Source organism: Paramormyrops kingsleyae, chromosome 14 (assembly GCF_048594095.1).
Source record: "Paramormyrops kingsleyae isolate MSU_618 chromosome 14, PKINGS_0.4, whole genome shotgun sequence".
Taxonomy (NCBI): domain Eukaryota; kingdom Metazoa; phylum Chordata; class Actinopteri; order Osteoglossiformes; family Mormyridae; genus Paramormyrops; species Paramormyrops kingsleyae.
In genome coordinates, this window is record NC_132810.1 from 5,483,202 (window position 1) to 5,508,270 (window position 25,069).

Genomic DNA, 25,069 nt, shown 5'->3' on the forward strand with positions numbered 1-25,069 from the left:
GGAGCCCTGGTGTTTGCCTGTTATGCCTGCAGCTAGAGCTGGCCATGTTTCTGCCTGCATAAAAATATTTTAATTTGATGTATATGGTTATAGTTTTTTAATTTTTAAAATTTTGTGTAGATATTCTTATTTATAGATTGTAAATTTTGTGACTTTTTTCTGGGCTCCTCTGTGCCTGGATCTGGTTCTGCAGGTATCCCCATCATGATTGCTCCAAGAGCACTATTGATCTTCTACACCAGTGTGGGCACACGCCAAACCCACATGTTCATGTTAACTGTGACTGGGACACCAGCAACCTCTTGGCTATACTAACAGTGTCAGTAGATTGAACGGGGCTGGGGGGGGGGGGGCGCTGGGGGGTCCTGTGCTGCCTGTGAAGCTTCAGTCACCACAGAACATGGAGACCACCAGAAGGACCAAAATCGCAACTTCCTCCGAGGAGCTGACCAGCGAAATCATCCAGGCGGGCATTTGGCCAGAGAGCAGCCATGCTGGCGTTTTAGGGATCGAAGGTGCCGGACATGTCGCCAAAATACCTCAAAATAAAAGCCAGTGAGACTCGCTGATTTCCCTGCTGCCCGTGTCCCTCTCTATTTACAGGGTTTATTATGTCGCCGTGATGAATGTGCCCACTGCTCGCTGGCCGGCTCAGCACCTCCCCCAACGCACATCTGTATGCATCGCCGTGGCGACAGAACGTCCTGTCCCAGATTCCTCGCAGGCCGGCTTTGCGGGAGCATTCCACAGGGACCAGCAGATCATCAGCGCTGGAAAAACGTAATAAAAACAGAAAAGTATTTCTGCCTCTCCACTGGGGCCTGACGGTCGCTCTGCACCGCAAACGGTTTGCGGTGATCATACACAGATGGCTACATCATTCTGACTGGTATCGAGCCTACAGGACGAGGAACTGGGTTTTATGCGTGTGGACGCTTATTGTGGCCTCGGCGTGGGATTTACACAGACAGACGTCCACAGAGAGCACCACTCCGATATTTACACATTATTCTTCAGAAGTGGGAACTTCAAGCAGCAGTAGCAAGCGGGGAAGGTCTGTGTGAGAGACATGAGACCCCCATCAGTGTAACAGCGCCTTCACAAGGTCATTACCAACACACGGGGGGGGGGGGGGGGGGGTCGCTGTGGAGGAGGGAAAGGAACCTACTGCCAGAGCCTAGAGTCTTATGGTGCAGGAGTCCAGGTTCACAAGCAGCCAGACAGTGTGTTGGAGCCCCTGGGCTGGTGTGTTGGGGCTACTACCTACAGCATAAAATAATGCTGCAATCAAAAATATGATTTTTGGGCCCCCCTACAACTCAGGGCCCTGGGCTACAGCCCATATTCGCCTGTGCACAAATCCATCCTTGGCTATTTCGCTGTTCCACAGAGCCACAGTGGCTCTGGGCCTCAGAGACTTCCAGGAACTGCCAAGGTAGAAATGAAAAGATGGGCAGAGTGTTGTATTAAAAGAGAAGGAGGCAGCAGGTGTGACGCTCTAGATGGGATGTCGTCTCACGTCCCGACTCATGGGGGCGCTCAGGTTACCGCCCGCTTTCCACTGCCGACAGTGCCGACTCGATCCCGCTCTCCGCTACTTCGGTGAGGAGATGTTGATGAGCAGTGGAGGTCATCGGCAGTCCCTGAGTCATCGCGCAGAGAAACGGCACGATCGCAGAGCGCTTCCTCCCCCACACATCATCTCCGTCAGCCTCTTCCCTCAGGTAAGCTGCATGCATCACCGACCACGATCCCAGCCACTCTAACACTCGGGAGTCACTGTCTCCTGATACTGAACACCAAGGAACGTTTTCTCTCTCCTCTCATACAGCTCCACCCAGGATATCTCCCAGCTGTCCCTTCTTGGACATCGTTCAAAGGGACGCCGTTGACGGAATGTCACTTTAAAGGGACCCAACTGCGTCTGGGGCAATTGCTCATTAACATGTGATAATCACCTTCAGCTGTGGCTAATTACCCCCCCCCCCCTTCCCCACAGACCACATCTGAAGCTACTGTAACTGCTATAAATGGGACACACTTACGGCCATCAGGGGCACTAACAGGACGATCCTCCACGTCATGGTCCTGCTCTCCACGTCGACTCTGTCCGCCTCCAGGCGGATAGGGAGTTCAGCCAGTCACAGAGCATCACGTACATTTCAGGCTGATAAACCGATCCGGCCTTTTACAGAACGCACCCATACGTTCCATCCTGTTATGGGCTCAGAAGATGGCACTCTGCTGCACCTCCAAGAGGCCAAAAGTCCTTCTTAAATCAAAAAAGCCAGCGGCTATCCCTGTGAGGAGAGGCCTCCCTTATATATATCACTGCAGGACATGTTGTTTAGTTTTTTTACACTAAAAACTTGGTGGGGGGATAGGGAACAGTCATAAGTATGCAACACACTGAAAGCAGTTACACATGGTGACAGCAAGGCCCAAAACATTAAAGAAGACCAGGTGTGGGTCTCTGTAGCAGACTGAGAACATTCAGATGTGCTGAGGAACCACCCAGAGACTGGCTCGCAGCTGTAAGCTATTTAGAAATGTTCAGCAAAGAAACTTGAGGGCTACTCAAATCAAATTAAGCCCTTTACAGACAAACTCTTTGCATAAGCATTAGAATCTCATTAGAAATATTAATTTAGTTGGCATGTAACGCAAATGGAATATAATTCATGGAGCATGATGCTTTTGGTCAAGGCTTTGAATATATTAAAACATATATTACATGCATTTTGGGAAAAATGGATGTTGCATAAACAAACATAAGTTATTAATAAGACAGAAGAACTATGGTGATTGGTCTACACTCTGCAGCTGTGTGTGTGATGTCTCTCAGCATCGCAGGTGGTTTGGGAAGCCAGCAGGACACCGTCAGGATGATATAAAGCAACTCCTGATTACTCTGGATTATAATTGGAAGGACACATCCCAGAATTTATCAGCAGTCTGAATGTAACCGGCATCTGAGCCAATATCAGCCAGGCTGCTCCCTCCGTCTATGGGGTTTGTTCTAGTGTCAACCCAGACTGTGACCCCGAACAGGATCCCAAACTTTGTCAGCGATGAGGACAGAGCCCGTCATGTCCCAGCAGAGGAAATCTGAGGCCACCATCCACAAGCCTAAGTCCTTCTGGGACTGGATCCGATACCCACCTGTGTGCCAATCAGTCTGCTCCCTCTATGCCATGCCGTTCTTTGGGGGTAGTGGCATATTTCATGCTGCCTAGTCTCACTGGGGCTTTGATCAACAAGCTGTCACAATCTTAGAAACATGAAGGGGCCATTTTTGCGTTGGCACTCACACTACCAACACCCCCCCCCCCCCCCCAATAAACTGGTAGGTAAACAGGGACACCTCTTGGTCAGTGGTGCATGGGGACCAGCCATATGGTTCAGTACATAGGCAGGAATACAAACAAGGCTCAAAACCCTCACTTATGGATTAGCACTGTTTTCACTGAAAAAATGACTATGAAAGGCAGGGCTTTTAAAACACACACGACGCAGATTGTATAAAAGCCCAGAGGTCAGAGGCAGGCTGTCTTTTCCTGGCTCCGGCTGTTAATTTCAGCGTTAGCCTCACTGCTCCTCCCTCTCCTTCTCAGTCTCTGTTGCTCTTTCCCTCCGAGATGCACGAAAGGTGTCTCCCACCCCTCTACCACCTCCCTTCAAGAGAGTCCGCTCTGTCGGCACATCCTCCCAGGCTCATGGTGACACTGCCCCAAGGCACCGGTGCCAAGAAGCACCTGAGGTCCCCAGAAACCAGAACCGGGTCAGACCTGTTACAGTATGTATGGACAAGCGTTTCAGTGCAGAACCACCGGGGGCAGCGATGAGCAGGCCGAAATGCTACTTCGCTATGCAGTGCACTGCTTGTGTACATAGTTTCCACCCATCCCATATTTTATAGGATCGTCCCACATTGAAAAATAAATTGCTGTGTCCCATTTTGAACCAATATAGGAAGCGAGTCACCTTGTATTTTCATATCTGAACCGAAATACAATTTAATCCAGAGTACAGGATCGATCCCTGCTAACATTTTTAAAATTTTATCAGCATCCCTTACAGTACATGACTCACGGTGCGCCCCCCCCATGAATAATTCACATTTGGGGGCACAAGCTTAAAGACCAATGAAATAGTTAATGCTTTAAAGCCCATTCCAGTAGAACTGCTCTAAAAATACACAAGTACCTTTAATGCGTGCCCCAAAATGCAGATATCGCAGCAAAATAAGCACCTAATGCGGTTATTTTGAACCACACGCACAGCTAATACTCGTACAATCCTTGGGAGTCTCCGTCAGCACATTTAACGGCCTGTCTGACCCATTATGTACTGGCCCGGTTCCCTCAGCCGGCACTAAACGACGACGAGCTCAGCCACACAGCAAAGGTGGGGGGGGGGGGGGCAGTCTGGGACTCCAGGTGCCGTTTGTACATGATCTCACTGGAGGGATTATGGGAGATTTAAAAAATTGGGGAGGCAAAAAGATAATGCATTTCACAATATTGCAGCACTGAATTTTTTGGAAGAAAAGTAAAATGTGTTTTTCTATGACAGAAAAATTATAGTAATGAGCCATGTCAAAGTCACTTGTTTCCTAATTTGATCTCAAAAACAAAGATATTTCCTCCTCTACTTCTACAAACCAGCTGTGTTCTTCCAAGGTAAGATTTAATCTGTTCCTCTCAGTCTCGACATGAACAAGGCGGGAAGGAGAGCAGACAGCAGAGGATGGGAGAGGCAGAGGTGAAGCGTTATTTTTGAAGGAACGGAACAACACGGGTCACGCAAAGACAGCGGCTCCCTGTCGCGGGACCATTTAGGCTGTGAACGCCCCTCTGGGCCATAGGGCCGGTACAGCAGGCCACACGGAGGAGGACATAGCCTGCCTGTTAGCACCAGAGTGAAAGCCCACACTGACAGCTGGGTGGGGCAAACTGGAACACTGTGTCCAGTGCACTGCTCAGGCAGTGGTTCTAATGCCTGGTCCGCTACTCCAGGACTCACTGGGGCACTAGAGCCCCTTTTCAGCATCAGCAGTGGATGCTTCACTGCAGGAACCCATGAAGGGAGATGCTGTGAGGTAGAAAAGGCTCCAGCATGCGAAAGGCTGCCTCGCCTCTGAAGGCCCGGAGGCACCTGTGAAGAAGCTGGCCTGCCCCTCAGACTCTATGCTTCCTCTGCATCGCCAAGTCTGCAGTAAATAACCAGCTTGAGGCTAAATAAGATGACTGGATGGAGACCAAGTGGTCTGCCAGCGTCCTGTCATGGCCCCCAATGGAAAATAACCCGACACAGAATAATAGGAGTGCAGTTCTAAAGCCAGACCAAATTTGAGCCTTATGTTTACAGGATGTACAGTGCCAGTCAAAAGTTTGGACACACCTGCATATAATGCATTTGTCTCTATTTTAGCTATGTTACTACAGTAAAAGCCTTCAAGGCAATAAAATAATATATATCAAATATTGCAATGACCAAGAGAAGTGTTCAACGTCTCAAATTTTCACAAGTTTTAGACTCATCAAAATCACCCCTTTTGCTTCGATGATAGCATTGCAGACTCTTGGCATCCTTTCAGCCAGCTGCCAGATGTAGCCACCTGGAATGCTTCTCCAACAGTCCTGAAGGAGTTTCCACAAGTTCTGGGCACAAATTGGCTGCTTTGCTCTTACTCTTCAATCCAGCTCTTCCCAAACCAGCGCTACAGGGTTTAGGAGGGGGGATTGTAGGGGCCAGGTCATGTGTCACAGCACTCATTTTCTATCCTGGTTCACAAGATAATACAGTAACACTCTGCATGAAGCTGTCATGTTTGGCACGTTATAAATGCCTTCATAATGCATTATAATGGTCAGTATAAGAATTAATAAAGCATTACATCATTCTCTGTTGTTAATCTTAAGACATTACAAAGTTGAGTATAATACTTTATAACCTCCAATGAAGCTCTCGTTTATAATGCACTATAGATACCCTCATAATACATTATAATAGTAAGTATAAGAATGAAAGATGCTTTGTACTGCATTATAAAGGTATCGATAGTGCATTATAGCTCAGAGCTTCATAAAGCATTCATAATGTATAATAAACATGGCTATAATGTGTTATGGCTTTTTATAAATATTTATAGCCATGTTTATAATGCTTTATGAATGCATTATAATGTGTTACGAATGTGTTCATAAGTTCTTACAGATATGGCATTCACAGAAAGTGTTAATGATAATACTTACAACTGTCAAGGTGTGTTTAGGGTCATAATTTTAGTAGGTGTTTGTAATCTTCTAAGTGGTACTGTACAGTCTCCTGGGTGCAGAGTCACCTTTGAGATATCTTTGGTCATTCACCAGGTTTAGGAGAAACAAGTAGCAACCCCAGAGCCGACCGGATGACCGGTCATGATGGGATGGTGCCCACAGGAGCCCACAGAGCCCTGATACACAGACAGAGCAGGAGCATCACAGGTATCCCTGGTGACAAACAAAGGCAGAGATGTTGCGGTCATTTGTTTGGACATTCCGGAACCTGTGGTCCTGGAGGTGGGGGTTGCCATAGCAGCAGCCTGGCCAGCACCTCAGGGAAGTGTAGCTGTAAAGTGCAGCTTCTCACTTGAAAGCACGAATGGTCTTTCAGTCGGGACCTTATGCCACATCAGCTGCAGCCTAAGTGGCGGCACTGACCCTCCCCCGATTCCGTCCCCACCTCAGGGTCACCGGGGAAACTCGCTCTACGTGGATAAGTACTTATCGCTTGTTAGAGTGCCACCCATCTGCCCGTCAAATAACACAAGCTTCGCATGTTTTTGCACTCAGTCCAGGGAGTGAACTGAAAACCGAATTAAATGCTGACATTTCGAAATGTTACACCTGTCGGATGGAGGCGGAGCAGCGGCGAGAGGAGCATTGGCTGCTGCTTGTTCCCATTTTATTGCAGACCACAAATTGGAGCAAATTCAATAAGTTTTGAATGAGGAAGTCCATAAAGCGGCCACATGAAGAGCCGAACAGGCCAATTAGTATAGATTTTCTAGAAATAGCCGTGAGCCGCCATGCTCGATAGCCAGGCTCCGTTACCGCGCAGCCAGCTCCCCTCCATTACAGAGCAGCGGATAAAAACACACCGCATCCCACAGAATAAATCCCCGTTAATTCAGCTCTGAGAACAGCCAGTCACACCCACGTGTTTTATAGACTCAACACCCTGACTTGAGTCATAACCAATTATGACTCAATCATCATCATCAATTAATTCTATAATACAAATGCATTAAACACAAAGTATCTTTGAGACTAATGACCTTTCCGAAGAGATGGCAGCAGTGGGATGGTCTGTGTCTCCTTGGAACTGAGGCATAGCCCATTCCAGTGGCGTAGACCTCAGTGTTTCCCAACCCGGTCCCCGGGGACCCCGAGGGCACGTTTTTGCTCCCTCCCGGCCCCAGCGTAGATCGTCACATCAATGAACCAAAGCAGAACCAACTTTGAATAACTGACCCGAGAGGCTGATGAGTAACAACTTTCAATACAAGCTACCAGAACCAAGCCAGAGTGAATCAAAATCAGTAGCAGGATGCATTGAAACCGGACCAGTAGGGATCTCTGGGAAGCGATGGGACAGAGATTTGTACCGAATGACTCAGGAATTTCATCTATCCTTCTCTCCCCAAGCTGAGCAGACCATCTCCTTCCTTGGTGACTAAGGTCACTGAGCAAAAAGGTCAAAGTTCGACTCTAGTACAGCCTGTATCCCCGATCAAGTGGGTGCAGCCCAACCCCCCAACGCCACAAGCAGGCAAGATGTACTTTTGATTACAAATTGCAAATCAAGTTCACCTCTTACCAACCAGACCTGCAGGACAGCAGATTCGCAGAGTGCAGAGCGCTGGGGGTGAAGACTGACAGCTACTCTGGGTCCCACACCTCCAGACAAGCCCTTTAAAGCCCTGCAACTCAGCCGGCGAGTTTGCTTTATCTCTGACAAACAGCCACAGAGCTCGCAGCCCAGCCGTCCCAGCAGGAATCTTCTAGATTAAAGCAGACCCCCCCCCCCCCCCGACCCCCGGCCTACCTGGAGCAGAATGCTTCTCACCTGCCATTCTGACAGCATCCGGCTCAATGCAGGCGAGCCCTCGCGGGTTTCCGAGAGCCGTCTATCTGCCAGGTCTGCCCCGACTGGCTTCCAGCTGCCCGGACACAGCTTACGAAAACCACTCACATGCACAAACGTTCACTTCTCCTTGGGTTGGTCTTCATAGGCTTCCGTAATCCTCCAATCCACCCGTGATGCTCACCCTTCAGGACTCCCCTCCACCTCCAACGCTCACAGACATCATTTCAACATCCTGTTAAAATCTCCACTAACCATGCATCCATCCTTTAACTACCAGGACCCCCGCAGGCTCCCATTCTGCCTGTGTGCCGCATCCCACCCCCCAGCCTTACCATCTACATCGGTATGCACCCCCTTATCTCCAAGGTCTCTTCAAAATGCTGTTTACAGCGTGATAAGACTGGATGACATTTCCATGCTCGCTGTGGGACCCCGCTCTCATTTTGCCGGCTGGCTCCGATCGGCCCGTTTTACGTCATTCGTGATTCCTGCCCCATGTGACGGTTTTCAAAACGCAGCGACAGCACCGTCCAAAACTGAGGGGCACGAGGTCACCCGTCCAAGCTCACCGAAGCGCACTGAACACCATGGGCAGGTCTTTGCTTCTGCCAGTGCTAACAGCTGACATCCTGGAGAGAGGAGCCTTTTCCTTACTCAGCATCGCTGTCATTGTCCAAAATCCCTGTCAGTGTCAGGAAAGCACATTTTTCTTAAAATTTACATTCACCTTTCATGTAATCTGGGTCTGGACAGAGGCCACACTGTCAGTAAAGATCAGTGACATGCAGAGAGTCGGTAAATTAAGTGTGATCGTTGGTGATTGTTAAATTTTGCTGGCCGGGGGGGGGGGCTCCCTCTCGGTAAATGTAGCATGATCATCAGTGATCAGGAAGGGGCACTCTCAAAATGGGGGGCACTTTCAATCATTCGGGCAAAAGGGGCAGATGCTCAGGCGCCCCAAGTCCCCCCCCCCCCCCCCCCCCACGTGCCAGGTAAAAACAGCACCTACTCACTGGTGGTCAAAACCGTGGTCCACTCTACAGGGGCCACATCCATCTGAGCAGAGATGCCGCTCCTGCGTTGCTGGGAGAACGGAGAGGAGCTGAACTGAAGGTGGCCCACAAAGCCATCAGCACCCCAACATGCTCGTGGCAGCAGACATTCTGGACAGGAGCTTAACTGAGGGCTCTCCCCACCATGCAAGCCCATTCCAGCAGAAGGGACAATAACTATGCATCTCTCGCCTTTCTAACGCTGATTTGCCTGGCAGGTAGTGCAACAATGAGCTTCGCTTAGTTCTGTCTGATGATGGCACCAGACCTATGTTCTAACGTAAGATGGCGGCCAATCAAACGGGAAAACACAAGCCCCCCCATGCGGCAGCTTATCACATCCCACTGCCGGCATATATGCGCCACATCGCCACCTGCTGGTCTTTCAGTGCCACAGGCAAATGCTCGCCATAATTACTCAGACCCACTAAGCCATCACAGTTACGTAACGGGGGGCTGTGTTCTGGGTGGCCTGTTTAATGGCCTCTCTCTCTCAATTAATCCATAAAGCATGGTGAGATCTGTCCTCCACAGACTCCCACTGCTCGTCCTACACACTCACCCAAACATCCACCGTCAACTTCCTCAGACCATTTATATGGGTTAAATAAAAAGTTAATGCGATATTTAACTTTGACTATCCAAGTTAAAGTGACAGTAATGTTTTCTTTCCCCTCTAACAGGGCCGCCCATCCACTCCGCACCGCCTGCTTTAAAAGCTCCATTGTCCGTCGCCTCACGTTTCCCTCTGAGCGCCGCGTATGGCCAGCTGGCCCTTTATAAAAAGCCTTTTAAAACAGGCCTAATAAAGAGCTTCCTCAATGGAGGAGATGTAATTAGCTTTGGCATTTTTTCCTGTTTGGTGCCCTATATTCATTCTGCCTTTCGATTCCTGTCCCTTCTCTTCAAGCCTCCCTCAAATGCCTTGCGCCCCCGCAGCAAGGTAAATATTTTATGAGTCGTCCTACGCCTCACCCAGCTGCGTACGCGGACCTACTCGGCTAAGCAGCAAGAGCACTTTCAATCGCTGTCCTTTATTCCCAAAATGCCGCCGTCTGACTCACTCCCGCGACACACTGGGGCGACGGCCCGCCACTGGTCCGCAGTGCCAGACTCCATCTCACCACGTCCGCCAGAGGCGACTGGCAAATCATGGGCAATTCACACGCCCCCCCCCCAAACCCCACTGCACCACCCGTGGAGTTAAGATGCACTGGGTTACAGGGGAGGGAGTTGACACAGAGCCAGCTTACAGCACTTTGCAACACATCTACAGAAACGTTTCTATTCCAGAAGCAGGCCGACTCACGGTCGAGAGCTGTGCCCCTCAAGGTTCTTAACCTCCATCCCACATCCTTAAATGCACCTGACATGAGCCATTACGCCCCCCCACCCTGGCTATATGAGGCCAGCCTGGGCTGATAATTTTGCTAAGGACAGCAACTGTGACAGAACAGCGAGCCGCAGTTAATCTCCAGCCGGACAGCTTTTCGGAACGACGTCCATCCGCTTTCAGCACGTCTGTATCCAATTAAGACAGCATCAGTAATGCGCGCAGACTTTCCGAGCAGGTTCTTGAAAGGGGGGGGGGCGCCAAACGGTACTTTTTGCTGGCTGGGGAGGTGGGTCCCCATCATGGGATTTTTGTGATAGAGGTTAAAGGGGTTTCTCTCTGAAGACTTTGCTTGATACTATGCAGTCAAAAAAGGGTACTGGGAACATCAAGGGGGGGGGGCACTTCCACCCCCCGCCCAGCCTCCCGCATGTGCCTGGCCCGATACACAGAAGCCAGATTTCTCACCTGCCACACGGAAATTTACTGACAATCCATAAAGGAAATAGGACTTAAAGCATGTTTCGTACAACAGTAATTATCCGCATTTCTTTAAAGTTAATTAGATTGATGGCCTCTGTTTAAAATGGTTCTGCTTAAAATATACATTTTTAAATTAGATTTAAATTAAACTGAAATGCCTAAATAGTTTAGAGCTTACTGGAGCTGTGGCAAACAGCTGATCATCAGACCCCTCCAGATCTATAGAGTAGTCCTGATTCTTCTCTGGTTTTCCCTCCAAACTAATCCATCTGACAGCAATTGGGTAAGGTTATCAGTTCTCATACTCAGGCCTCGGGACAAACGAGGCCCTGTCTCCGGAGACCTCATTATTCTTTCAGAAAGAGAGTCCATGTTATCTAGAACCTCTGTCATAGCCTGTGTCATCTCCTGCCATAATTAGTATGTAAAGCAAACAAAAGAAAGTATTTCTGGTTCAAAATCCTAAGGGAAGTAAAACAGACTGAAGGCAGCCATTCCACAGAGATGGCTGGAGAATGTTTAAACAGGCCGTTTATCACCGTTTTATTGGGATTGGTCAGGCGTACAGAGGGATCAGACGGGGTTAAACAGGAACAGGTTACTGTAGGCCCAAGGGAATCGCCCTGGTTTTTTATTTGCGAGGTATCACATTTTTACAAACACGCTAAGCTATGCAGTGTTCTGGAAGTCAGGATGGCTGTTCCTGCCTCTTCACTCTCTATCACTGGCTCTTCTACCTCCAGCGTCCAAGACTGGGGTCAGCTCTCCTGACCTTCAAATGTCTAATGTCGGGTCATTCCAGAACCTCCATGCTACCTGGCCAAAACAGCCCTCATAAGGTGCTTCAGGCCCAGAAGCCTTGCTTACAAACTCATGCATGTAGCCACTTGCACCCCCCCCCCCCCCACCCCACCCAGAGTTTTCCATGAGCTCAACCAAGATGTGGCCCAATAAAGTCCAAACCCATTTCACTCGCATCACGCTCCTTTGAAGCATGCACGCGCCCACAAATGCTAATTTCCTGTATTGATCTCTGCTCTCCTCTGGCCTACACTGGATTTCAATTGGCTGAAGCACTGAGAACTTATGAACCAGGGCTGTTTACCAAAGCCACATTTGTTGATCAAGTCGCTAAGTACTGGCCCTGGAACAAATTTCCCTTTCAGAGAAAAGGCACATTTGATTTACTTAGGCAACATAAAACAAATAAGTATGTGGGTGGGGATTCGTGCCTAAATATGCATCCTGAGCAGGTCAAAGATTTGCATTTTAGAAAAAAAATCGCATATTATCAGAAACTCAGAGCAGCAGAGTCAGGCTAATGGGTAAAGAGGAGAAGGCGGCTGAAAGTCCAGGATCTCAAACAGCCTCAGAGTTATCAACAGTGTTCACTTCTGCCACAACGGAGAATGGGGTGACTGCCCCGAATGTCACCTGACGCCAGAATCTTGCGAGTGCATCCTGTGCAAACAGATCAGTGATCGGAGAGTGGCGAATGTGGCGACAGAGAGAGAGCACAGGAAGGAGCAAGCACAAACACACCTGGGGCACGCCGGGACCTCGAGATGATCGGTGAAAAACTGAAGAGTCATACACTTTCTTTGCTTAGTAGAGTCTGTTATTTGGGCCAACTTGGGGGGGGGGGGGGGGGGGGGGCAGGTGGCGTAATGTCTTCTTAAAGGGCACTCGCTCATTTTCCGCTCTTCACCAGTGATCCTACTAGCCTTTTCAGTGACCTCCTCCATGGACACTGACCTCCGGACCCGTCTCCCTTACGGCACCAGAGAGATCAATGCCTTTAGTCAAAGAACCCGGCAAAGAATAATCACCTTTGCCAACTCTTAGCCGGCAAACCTCTGAGCGGCCATGCAGCACAGGATGACAGTCATTACAGGCAGTTTTTTTATTTGTTTGTTTGGTTTCGCCTGCCAGGGGCATCTCTGTTTGCCCTTGACACCCGGCGTTTTGTCTTCTCGGCTAAGGCTAAATGAGCCGAATGCAGCGGAGAAGCCGTTACGCACCATGCGGCACGGGGAGGAGTCTTGGCCTCTGGTAGCTAATGCAAGCCAACAGTTTGCTCTGTGTGGGGTTAGTTTCCAAATATGCAAGTGCCACCGGAGAAGAAAAACAAATCAATGCGGCGATCAGAGCTTGCGTCACTGCCCCGCCATTAGTACATTGTCATAGGCATGTTTACTGCCCTGCCTCCCTCCCCGTGCTGAGAACAAGCTATTTCTGCAGTAAATGATCTGCCCTCCAGGGACCTACGTCTGAGTTAGGGACAGCCTGCAAGCTAAGCACTTTCCCTCACCGACACGTCGTCATTCCCAATTCCTCCCCTCTTAGACGTAAAGCTCTTTTCAAAAAGGCGAGGTGGGAGGCGGGCTGATTCACCCCTCCCAGATACCGCTAAGCGCTCGCACCTTTCCCCGTGAGCGGGGACACTCCACCATAACCGCAACATTTCCATCTGTCTCTATTATGTAACAGAGGCACAGAAACTGTGAATAAATTCACTCCAGCTGGGACCGAGAGACGCTTTTTAAGATACTATTAGGGAGACTGAGTATAATTCATCAGTTTACGGCCATCGGCCGCCAGGATGGCAAGCAACATCATCCAGAGACTCTGGATCACAAACTCGCCCCATTCACTCGAAGTGATAGATTCTATTCGCCCGAACGCCTAGTAGGACGGAGCGTAACACAAACTGACCGTTAAATAAGAGTCAGTAAAAACACAAGTCAGAAGCCGGCCAATCGACACGCAGCAGCCACAGACAGGCAGAAGTAACGATACAACTGCTGCATGAACCAGGCCACCTGGGACTTCTGAGAGGGGCGGGACTAATCTTTGACTGATCTGAAGACTTAATACATAATTGGCTTCCAATTAACCTTTTTGTTATTGACCACAAGCAGGGGGAAGGGGCTGTGGATGCAGGAAGAGCCACCTACACCCATCTGGAGTGGAAGCCCCATCTGATGCCGGGTGGGGGCCACATTAAAGTGTATTCCGATACAAAATATCTTATTTGTATCTGTATCAAAGTAAACTACAAAATGCAGCTACCAAGCAAAGTATCAAAATAAAAATCATTTTGTGTTTAAATAATACGAAAATACATTTCACATACTTCTATTCTGTAACAGCCTTTTCCTTCAGAAACACAAGTGGCCACAAGAGCAACATTTTGTCATTGTTTAATAAAACACAATGCAAATGCTTCCTTTTTATACCACAGATGCAAATAACTCAAAAAACAAAATAAAAAATGAGAAATGTCATACACAATTTAAGCACTTCACTCAGAAACATCTTAAAGGGTCCAATTATACTCATTTTAACTGTTCATAATGTTTTTTTTTCCATATTTATTTTGGGTATGTACTAGAATATATCTGCATGCTTCCATATGCCAAAAACGCATACATTTTTCTCATACTGTACATCTCTATTCACCATCACTCTGAAACGCTCTGTTGGAGCTTTAAGCCCCACCCCCGATGAGCCCAGTGTGCTTTGATTGGTCAGCTTGCCCCACATGTTCCACCCCTGTCTTGCAGTCTGCAGACAGATCCTTGCAGGTAGTCGACCAATAAGGATTGTGTTACGAGATGACCTCACCATATCACGGAAGTAATGGCTGGAAGTTTTTTCGCTCCCTTCCGGTAGAGCTGGGAGGGAACAAAAACGTAGACTGTCTGTGAGTCTCCCAGGACCGGATTGGGAAACACTGGTGTAGGCAGACATTAGCACCCAAGTTACCCATGATGCCTTGAAGTGCAGCCAGAAGCCCACCATTCTAATTTTCGTCGTTGTGCTCCTAAGTGCTGTACTTAACTGGAATTGCTTTAGCAAAATGCCACCCAGAAGCACAGTAACGGTTGTGGTTGCTGAAATCCCGCGCACTGCCTCATATAAAAGGTTTGCTAAGGAGCTAAATTATAGTAACGCTGGCATCATATCCCTTGGGGCAAGACCAGAATTACACAAAACTGAGTGACAGATAACTTATTTATCTCATTGGCTGTGTAACCACTACATATCTCTGTACCAGGGATGGTGTAAAACTACAACAGCAGCACAAGGAGCCTGAGGAACTGGGCCCAGACTGCTGGAATCAGTCCGAAGGTTGAAGCCCCAGGGCAGGCAAGTCCTGATGGTGCACCAGTGTTTCCCTTGGTTCCATCTGACTGCTAAACCCAGTCCGGCCCACGCTGTGGCCTGCAGTTAACTCAGTCTGTCCACAACGCTGGGTGACAGCAGCTAATTGGCCCAAACAGCCCGCTAATAGTTACCACCTCTTTCCCCAGGAGGTCAATGAAGCATATTTGTGCTGTCACTCATTCAGCAGCAACTTGGTTACTAGCAGCTGACACACTGGGCATTAGTTGGCACCATGCCCTACACATCTGTAATACGATCACCACAGTGCACAAGTGGTAGTGAGGGGGGAATCACGAAGAGGGTTCAGGCAATCAGATAAATCTTTAGAGAGAGGTGTTCCCCAGTGTCAAGTGATTTTGCAGTCTACGTGTATACAAAGGGGATCTGTTTCCGGTGTTTGGGGGATGACTTGAAGTTACTGCGATCGAAGAGCAGCACAGAGAGAGTAGAAGGAACACCGATTGGCATTCAGAAAACTGGCAGGACTACAGACGTTCTGTCACTGAGAAGGAGCTTTTGCAGATTCTGAGGCAGACAGCACGATGCTGGGTCCAAGAGCTACTTTTAGTGCGCCTGCTCACCTTCAAGGGAACCGGCACGGAGAAGTTGAGAGCTCTCACGATGCAATCGTGTCGAGCTCTACTGTCCCACAGGACAAGGTAAACAAAGATCTCTCTGGCCAGCCAAGGAGCGGAGAGGCACCTCCTCGTTTTTCACCGGGATGAGAGCAGGCAAAACGAGACAGCAGTCCCTTCAAAGAGGAACTTCACAGGAGCAGATCTGAAGCAAGGACTAATTAGAAAAGCCAGGTAGAACATCTAAGCCTTTTATTCATTCTGAGAGTGCTGAACTCACACCTGAGTACCACATGGGGGAACTTTCCAGAAGCACATCCCCATCCTGAGCTTAAACCTCAAGGTTACTGAAACCATGATTCCTAGAGGAATACCACACAGTGTATTACAGTGTTGACAGAGCATTCGGCCTTCTGGCCACTAGGTAGCACCTCAGAGAGACAGGGAAGGTCAGCAGGCGTCTGGGCCTTTCCTACCGGCTCCAGGGCCGTTAGCACCAACGGACAAACCTGCGGCACAATCCGATTAAAGCCAAGCCCGGCAGAACGCTTTCACCTTTTAGAAAGTTCACAATGACAGCTCACACTTTTCCACGACAACAGCTGTCACCCCGAAGTAGTTGTGCTGTAGGAAAGAGCCTCCATTACTGTGCTAATGACTCAGATGAGACGCTCTGTCTATTCAGCCAATGACCCAGCAAGCTTAGCACCAGCAAGCCGGCTTATTCACGCAAGGCCGTCGCGGCCAAATCGATGCCTCCCGGATTAATAGTCTGTCCGGAACCGGACTCCATTTCAGCAATTAAAGCTGTATTTACTGAGCAGCTGGGAAACCCAAAAGGGTCCGGAGCTAAGGTCAGGCTGGCATTAAAGCACTCGAGACCAGCTTGTGAAAAACCGCTCAAACTGGTGCACCGGGTCAAGGGCTTCATGAAGCTCCAAACGGAGCAGGGATATGAAGACACCACATGGATCTGCCGGGATCGTGGCCTGACAGCATCCCAAAAGCACGCCGCTCAGAGAGGTAGGGAATCATGCACGAAAAGAAGGAAGGAGAGAGGAAGTCAAACAGTCCCCTTAGGTCCTCGGGATCCAGGCGATTGAGACGACGGGGGAAATGGGATCATTCTGCTCCCAAATAAATGATCTGTAAGAGTGGAGACCCTCAGCTGGGCGAGGGAGGTGGTGTGGAACCCTCCCCTGCTGCTGTGGAGACCATTACCAGCATCAACTCTGGTCCTCCATCTCCCATAATAATATAACTTTGGCCCTCCCTAGGTTGGGGGGCACTAAGACCCTTGCCGGGAAAGCAGGCGAATCCGCCTAAGGGAGCCTCGTGATGCATTACGCAGACATGCGATCGCATTCCAAGCCCATTAGGTGTATCAGGTGACGCGGATAGGCGCAGCAACACTGGAGTCATATGTGTAGGGCAAGGAGCACACCCTGCAAGGACAAACCCCCCCCCACCCCCCCCATACACCATAACACAACTAATTCATCAAATGGATCATTGTAGAGTACCTACCTAAGCTTGATTAGAAGCAAGATTGTGTTTGTCAGCTTAAACAACAAAAATGGATCATTCCCTACTCTTACAGGAAATACGATACCACAACAAGCCAAATTTCACTACCAGCCTTTTGCATTCCCGAGGAGCGGATAAGGTACACAAAACCCCCTAGACACCAGTAATAGGAGCCAATGCCCTGGTCCATTTCCCAGTCCCAGAGAGCCCTGAGAGGCTCGGTCGCGTCTGAGAGATTAGATTGTGATCAGGTTCATGCTCCAACCAATGGCACATTAGCCAGGACTGAGAAAGGAAAACTGCATTTCAGTCTCAGACATCAGGCGCACCTCGCAGACCTCACGCCTACCAATAAACCCATTCATAGCCAGCGGTGTGACACAAACATGACATCATAATTGCGGCTGGGTGCCACAGTGGGGCGCTGTTGGCCGCTTAAATCAGACAGAGCCCGCTCAAGAGAATTTGAATTTGCATCCCAAATTAAAAAGTGGAGGCCCTTCTTAATGCTAGCCTGAATGACCAGCAGGCAGGCTGAGAGCCAGGGTTAGGAAGCCTATCTGCTGTATAGAAAAATGCGGCTAATATAACACGCTAAATTGCACATGATTGCGCTGATTTCTTGCAAGATCACCTTTTACTGAGGACCAATTAGAGAATCAGTCACGGCGCTGAGGATAAAAGACTTAGATGCCCAAACACCTTCACACATAAGAAAATAGAGGATCCCATCATCAGAGTCAAGTTTGCCGGCTGCGGCATGACCACCATCTCTGTGGGTCAGTGATATCTGCCCTTCTGTGGGGCTGCTGAAGATTTAAGTAGCGCTTCTTATGTAGAAAGCCATTTGCCCTAAGGGGCATCTAGAACCATGATGACCTTGTGCGGTTCTCCAGGGCAGGAACACGGTAGGACGAGCAGCGCAGAAGCAGGTCTAATGTAAATTGTGGCCCTTAAGTGCTACAGTGAATCGACTCCGGCACCACAAAGTCAAATAGCAGCACCGGTTTCCGTCAGACCTCTCATTACAGGTAATTAAGCAACAATAGGCCGCAGATTGCAGAGCAGGACTTCGAACCCCAATAAAGGTCATCCTATGCAAGCCGACCAAGGGAAGAGTGAAAGGTGAACACCGCAGGGAAGATGACCGAAAGTGCCGGTGTCCATTAAGTGTGATGTGGAGTGATGTGTCCACTCAGTCCCATTCAGACAAAGAGGCCACATCCCCTGTTTATCTCCAGTACTATGGCCTTGGTAACACATATGACTGCAGTATGCACAGTTTAATAACAAGAAGCCCCTCCAAGAGCTACAGAACATCGTCCCTCGATAAGCGATTGTGCAGGACAGGCTGACAGTGGCTGATGGGCGTTATAAAGTCTAGACTTCGATGTGTTGAGTGCACTGACTAATGGTAACGACGGAGAGGCGTATTGCACTAAGCCAAAACTGAGGCAAGAGGATCTTCAGCATGGTGCTTGAAGTAACGGCCAAGCAGATTTATAAGCAAATATACAACCAGAAGAAATGCTTGTAGGCTTGTGTACTACAGTTCGTGGAAAGAAAGTCAGAAGAAAACAAACTTATGGATTACTGAGAAACAACTCTGAGCATTCAAGTATTCGATAAATCATATTTATGTCCTACATGAGCTAATCAAGTAGGCATGTTTAATTTAACGATGCAAAAGAAATGTTAGAGTAATAAACTTCTGGTCAGTTTTATAGACACAGCATCAGGGAGCAGTGAAGCGTGATATTGCACCCAGCACATACATGCAGAGTAATACTGAAAGGCTAATTGCAGGGACTGTCTTACTTTAGGTGCAGTGACAAATAGTTTAGACAGCTTCCTGAAAACCGATCCAAAAGCTGGTTAATGAGATAAACCAACCCTCCCCTCTATAGCACATTTCATAGGATCGTAAGAGTTTTACCAACATAAAACTGTTTTGAGGGCAGAACAAAAAAAAAATGATTGGTTCAAAGAGATAACCAATCAGATTGTAGAGGAGGTGGGTCAAAGCAACTAGAGGAGGCAGGACAAAGACGTCTGATTTGTTAGTCCTGCATGTTCTAGTTATTTGGACCCACCTCCTCTACAATCTGATTAGTTATCTCTCTAAGCCAATCATTTTTTTTTTTGTTCTACCCTCTGAACATTTCTGTGTAAGTCAAGCTCCCATGGGACAAAAGTACCCTGGGTGACGGTCCATCACAGGCACATGGCAGGGGACACCCCGGACAGGAGGGTCCATTTTTCGTTTCGCAGACACCTCGACTTAGAAATGTATTATAGACATGATTTTTTTTGTGCCACTGTCACGGCAATTAGCTGCAGAATCTAAGTAGTCAACAACATGCAGCAGTGCTTAGAGGCTTTCTGCTAAAAGCATGACACACTGTGTCATTCTACTCCCTAGACTCTACTTCCAATACTTTTGTCATGCACATATACGCAAAGTGTTTGCATTGTACTTTTGTATTTATTGATGGTATTTTGGCTCTACGGTTTGCAAAAAGCAGACTAGTAATAATTTTTGTGGCAAGAAGAGTCAAACCTGCCCTCCTGAGTAACATGTTTGGTAGGGGCAGAATGCCACAAGCAGACAGCTACACAACGTGCACACAAGCAGAAGGACCCAGCTTAACCAGAGAAGGACCCAGAGATAGGTGGCTGACCATAAGCCTTTCTCCCTTGCTAAGTGCCATCAGTAAACAGTTCCGTCAGTAAACAGTGGCAGCAAGATGGCAAGATGGGACCCCACAAGCACAGTCCCAGGCACTGTGCCGAAACGCTGCAGAAGCAAGGAGCTTCACCGGGGCACTGAAGCCCAGATTATGAGGCTGAGAGAGGGGTTCCCCGTCACGGCCTAGCGAGGATTCTGGGTCAGGAACCGCCCCAGGACGCACTTCGAAGACCAGCATGGGCCTTTGATCCAGGCCCTGACCATTTTCAGAGATTCGGAGTCAGACTGTCCCAATCTCGACACCTTGGGCTGTCGTTCCCGCTTCCCAAAGGCCAAGCAGAGAGCAGCAGATAACAGTCACATGCGCAGCCTCCAGCTGTCCACAGCTTCCTCTCTGCAATCCCTCCAGACAACAACAAATCTCATTTATTTTATATCTGCTGCCCTTTCTATGGCCTAATATTTCTATTTCATACCCAGGCCAGCTTTGACAGTATTGATTGCTTTTTAATTGGACAACTGGGACAGAAGGCTACGAGCTAGAGTTAGAGGTTACCATTGTCTCACTGCCAGCTCACTGACAAAAAAAACAACATTCAGTCAAAACTGATTTATTACTTTTTTGTATATATGCAAACTCCAGATTTAATTTATAAATAATCACCTGTATTCTGGGTAGTACAGATAAATATATTCAGTTTCATTTAACTTATACAATCAAGTGCAGTGTCCTTTGGAGACACGATCTTCAACCTTCCAGTAAATTCCCATGCCGCTGCACCATTAGCCTACTGCAGCGGAGCATACTGACTTCAAATGGACGACTGTAAAGACCCCAGGAAATGTGCGGCTCAACATGCCCAGTCGCTCTGCAGACAGGTAATATGGCAGGCTACGATGGAGCCAAGACAAGCCGAATTTCATAAAATCAAACCATCCCGTCAGCTAATCAGCTCAGTGGGGTGGTGGCAGTGGACACAGGAATACCTGCTCTTGGAGTAGTTTCACTGAGATGGGCAATTGCTGCAGTTTGTTTTTCATGTCCTGGGGGTGGGGGGGAGACATTTCCGAGGTAGTGTGGTTAAAAAAAAATCAATAGCCAAAAGCTGCAAGACTCAAACTTTGCCTAATTACTTCTGAAATGGTTTGTCTTTTGTCCGCCGACGGCCAACGAAACAACAGCGCCCCCTGTTGGGATCTTTCCGGACTGCGCGGTGCTGTCCCGCTCTGCGTATTTTATGTCTGAATGCTGCTCTGGGATGTTCGGAGCCCTGGGGGGGCCACAAACAGTTTTTAAATTGTTATTTCGAACCATATACGAGATTGGGCGCACAATTTAGTTTAACGTGCGCACGAAATACTAAATCATGCTCAGGAAAACCCTAAAATGTGCACACGATTTACTTTTATTCGTGCTCTCAATTTACTATTTCGAGCTCTCGAATTAAGCCATCCTTTTTTTCCAGTTTGTGCCCGCAAAGCCAAGAGCTGGAATCATGGGACTGTGGTCAGGTCATTCACACATAGTTAAGCGCGCGAGTACTAGCTGTAAATAAATTGTTACTGAATTCAAAAAAAGCTAAATGGATAATCATAAAAAAAATCCCAATACACAAATTTGGAAATGCTAACTAAACGACCACAAAGCGTTATTTTCGTCCATTAAAAATACTGGAGAATAAATCTGGAATGGAAGACATTATGCATTAGTATAAAGGCTCAGATATGTATAGATTTTTAATATTACCATTGGCAGTATAAAGAATTAGATTACTATAGCCCCTAACTTTCACCGTTGATTTGATACTTCGCGGTGACATGTGACAAATCTAGCAAAACAACACTACATTGAAACGGAGGAAGTACGATGCATTATTAGAAAGGCTCAGAGATGTATATGGTGTATACACGTATTTGTTTTTACAGTATATAGGTATAGATTTTAATTGCAATAACCCCTAATTTCCACCATAGAGCTTTGAAACTTTGGGCGACTATTTGTGAAATATAGAATAACGTTCTCAAATTGGAATGGGGGCCACATTATGCCTTATTGCAAAGATTTGAGCGAATACGTTTGCTACCGTAATACTTTAGTATGTGCGCACCAGAACATTATATACGGATGACTTCATTGACTGGACCGCAGTGAGCAAGTGTACAAGAAAATCGTATGCACGTTCAGGGATTTCGTAAACTCGAATTAGTATTTCGTGGACACGTTAAGTTAGATTGTGCGTACATTTAGAATATCGTCCGCATGATATTTTTTTAAGAACTGTTCGTGGCCTCTACTAGGTTCCGTAGGGACGCCTTCGGAGCGTTTGCATTTCAAGCTTCAGCAGAAAAAATCTGTGTAAGTCCATTAGCGTTCGGTATTCGGTATGCAGGTTACACAATCCCTAGAGCTAGCGCTACGCTTCAGCATACAGATACACCCAGAGTCGTTTCCTGTGGGTTAATTTACACTAAGCTCAAGACAGGAAGGATTTTGACTCACTCAACTTTAATCGGTTTCATGTACAATCAAAAATCATTTTGGGAGCAGAGAACACTGTTGGCTTTCTATAACTAATAATAATTTTAAAGCCACAATCAACCGCAGGTTTAATTCCGCTCTGAGGCGTATGAGAGCCTGCCCTGACAGCACATCTGAATACAGAACGGGTACATTTTTATCCAAAATTACAGGTAGCAAATAATTTTTAATGGAGTTGACTTAACGACACCATAGTTAAGTTATTTGTGTCAGAGAAACCGTTATGGGGGTTAAATGTATGGTGGCCATGAAGTGCAAACACCCCCCCCCCCCCCAAAAAAAAATGAAAAATGTGCTTTCAAATGAAAATGCCCTCCAAATGCATAGTGCATCCCCCAAATGAAAAATGTGCTCCCTAAACGCTGAATACAACATTAATTTCTACCACAAATGGTTGGTACATTTGTATTTGACAAGGATAGTCGCTGATTGGACGGACAAAAGGAAGGAAGATAACAGGAACATGAACCAAGAAGAGTTTCAGAAAAATGCAAAGATGTATTCTCCTCATTGTGGCAAAAAGATTCCCAAAACCTTGCAGGCGAAATTTTGCACTGGTTGTGTTAAGGGGCTTAAAGAGATTCTTGATGTTAAACCCACCTCTGAACTACCTTCAGGTAAGATAAGCAAACAGTACATCATTGTTGCTAATTGAGTCCATGGAGCACTTGTTCAAGCTACTGAGTGGCATTCCCATGCCTGGCGGTCTACAGGCTACACATGCTTGTAAAAAATAATGTTGAAAAACAATGTATTAGTTTATACTAAACAGTATAAATATGTGTTAGCATAAATACATTAATAAGATGAGGGAATGACATTGTTGGGGTAAGGAAACTGTCAGAAAGGGCGTACAAGTAAACATGCGTGCATATTAGTCTATTGTGCATACTCCTGCGCTGTATTAGTTTGACTAGTACAAGACATTACAAAATATAGACTGACATGCACAACAATAGACTAATATGCACAACAATAGACTGGGGCTACTAATAAATGTTTTTCATTTTGGGGGGGCAGGATGTTTGCACTTCTTGTTCTGACTGCTAGATGCACCAGGCTTCAAACGTTAACATTAACTAGTTTATGACCACCACTGCTCCTGACAATCGAGCGTCCTGCAGGGATAAGGTCCCAGGACCTGGGATGAGCAGCCTTCACTCAGTTCAGGAAGGGCCCAGGAACTTGGCACCAGGAGCCACAAAAGTTCCCAGTCAGGAAGGGCCCAGGAACCTGGCACCAGGAGCCACAAAAGTTCTCAGTCAGGAAGGGCCCAAGAACTTGGCACCAGGAGGCACAAAAGTTCTCAGGCACAGAAGTTCCCAGGAACTTGGCACAAAAGTTCCCAGGAACTTGGCACAAAAGTTCCCGGGCACACCAGTAGCCACAAAAGTTCCCAGGAACTTTGCACCAGGAACCACAAAAGTTCCTAGTCAGGAAGGGCCCAGGAACTTAGCACCAGGAGCCACAAAAGTTCCCAGTCAGGGACGCCCAGGAACTTGGCACCTGCAGGAGCCAGTTCCATGAACTTCAGTGGGAAAGTGGCTTTTTGCAAAGTTTCCTGAAAGGGAGCAGAGAGGCAACAGATCTACCTGAAGCTATGCATACACCCACCTTTAAATGCATAATTGCGCAATTTGTCACTTTCTTGCTAATCGTTTTTGCATGCCACGCACTGCTAAATCACAGACCAGATAACGTTACCCTTAAAAATACCCCCCTGGGACTCTACTGAGATTAACAGTAAAATTTGTATTATAATATGCAAAACAGCACAAACAAAATACAGCCACATCATTTTTGTTGTATTTTTGTGTTAACCTTGGATATTCAGAAATGACAGCGAAATTATCAGCAGGACTCTGTGTTGATAGCGCTTTGCTGCCACCTGGTGGATTTTTATTGTTTGTTTTCACTTGAGACGTTAAGAGGCCTTCTCACTACAGACTTATGGGTGTTTGCGATTTCCCAGCATCTCACAAGGACTAGACACACTTCTTATAAACTGTAAGGCACTGGAAAGGCCTCTAGTCGAATGGATGATGGAGGACCTCTGCTGCATTGGTTGAGGCTGCTCCCTGTGACTCATAGATGGGAAGGGCGGGTAACCGTCTGAAGGTGATCTTGCATGCAGATCACAGAGACGCTGGACTTATTTTGGAAACGCTGATTAAAGGGGAGCGCGATTTATCGGCTGCTTGAGTCATCACTGTACAAGGGCAGTAACACCCAGCAGAGCTGGTCCTCATGAGACGCCACTGAACAGCTGTGTGAGATCAGCATGTACCCCACCCCCCCCGGCAGACAAACTCTTACACAGTCACCTAGGAAATCCCGTATGGCGAAATTGTCTAGTTTTTCGGACACATTTCTTATGAGTATTATCTTTTGAATAAAGAGATCTGCAGTTGTACAATTAATAAGAAACAGCAAATTTTCCGGTATGATAAGCGTCATTATGCCAACAAATGGAAACACTAATATAGGGGCATTTACCGCTGTCGGTTCCTCAATATTAAAGACATACGGTGATTTAGCGACGTACTGAAAAACCTGCATGAAAATTAA

The 25,069-nt window shown here is 47.5% G+C and overlaps 1 long non-coding RNA gene across 1 annotated transcript in view; it reads right to left on the reverse strand.

Moving 5' to 3' along the window:
• LOC111851067 (uncharacterized) overlaps positions 1 to 25,069 on the reverse strand; it is a 38,313-nt gene that overhangs the window by 10,792 nt on the left and 2,452 nt on the right. The window lies entirely within an intron of this gene.